A 1,109-nucleotide genomic window follows, 5' to 3' on the forward strand; every position below is an offset into this window, starting at 1 on the left:
CCCCCGTCTTCGTCCCTTATGCTTGCCCCTCCCAGCTCCACTACACACACGATTGCACATTCCTTTGGCCGCTCCCGCTCAACTACGGAGACGAGTTTTACCACGGTTCAACTGCACCAGTGCCTATTTACCATGGTTTCGACCCCTTTCAGAACACGCTTGCCGCAGCTAGACGCGTGAATAATGAGCAGCGAGCTAAAACTTACCGTAAACGTGCAAAATAATAAAACGTGCTAAACATACGTCGCGCTCGTGCGTTTTGTTTTGCACGCGGTGCAAAAAAATTAAAAAGGGAATGCAACACGAGGACTTCCCAGGAGGTCACCCATCCTAGTACTACTCTCGCCCAAGCACGCTTAACTTCGGAGTTCTGATGGGATCCGGTGCTTTAGTGCTGGTATGATCGCATCCGACGTGTTACCCCCGTCTTCGTCCCTTATGCTTGCCCCTCCCAGCTCCACTACACACACGATTGCACATTCCTTTGGCCGCTCCCGCTCAACTACGGAGACGAGTTTTACCACGGTTCAACTGCACCAGTGCCTATTTACCATGGTTTCGACCCCTTTCAGAACACGCTTGTCGCCGCTAGACGCGTGAATAATGAGCAGCGAGCTAAAACTTACCGTAAACGTGCAAAATAATAAAACGTGCTAAACATACGTCGCGCTCGTGCGTTTTGTTTTGCACGCGGTGCAAAAAAATTAAAATGGGACTTCCCAGGAGGTCACCCATCCTAGTACTACTCTCGCCCAAGCACGCTTAACTTCGGAGTTCTGATGGGATCCGGTGCTTTAGTGCTGGTATGATCGCATCCGACATGTTACCCCCGTCTTCGTCCCTTATGCTTGCCCCTCCCAGCTCCACTACACACACGATTGCACATTCCTTTGGCCGCTCCCGCTCAACTACGGAGACGAGTTTTACCACGGTTCAACTGCACCAGTGCCTATTTACCATGGTTTCGACCCCTTTCAGAACACGCTTGCCGCCGCTAGACGCGTGAATAATGAGCAGCGAGCTAAAACTTACCGTAAACGTGCAAAATAATAAAACGTGCTAAACATACGTCGCGCTCGTGCGTTTTGTTTTGCACGCGGTGCAAAAAA

The 1,109-nt window shown here is 50.8% G+C and overlaps 2 non-coding genes across 2 annotated transcripts; both read right to left on the reverse strand.

Annotated features, from left to right (window-relative positions):
• Positions 1 to 292: 292 nt before the first annotated feature.
• Positions 293 to 411, reverse strand: LOC123178752 (5S ribosomal RNA). Its single transcript, XR_006489823.1, has one exon. It is a non-coding gene; the product is annotated as a 5S ribosomal RNA (ribosomal RNA).
• A 288-nt stretch (positions 412 to 699) lies between these two features.
• LOC123178753 (5S ribosomal RNA) lies at positions 700 to 817 on the reverse strand. The gene has a single exon (XR_006489824.1). It is a non-coding gene; the product is annotated as a 5S ribosomal RNA (ribosomal RNA).
• Positions 818 to 1,109: the final 292 nt, after the last annotated feature.

The sequence above is a fragment of the Triticum aestivum genome, unplaced genomic scaffold, assembly GCF_018294505.1.
Source record: "Triticum aestivum cultivar Chinese Spring unplaced genomic scaffold, IWGSC CS RefSeq v2.1 scaffold146574, whole genome shotgun sequence".
Taxonomy (NCBI): domain Eukaryota; kingdom Viridiplantae; phylum Streptophyta; class Magnoliopsida; order Poales; family Poaceae; genus Triticum; species Triticum aestivum.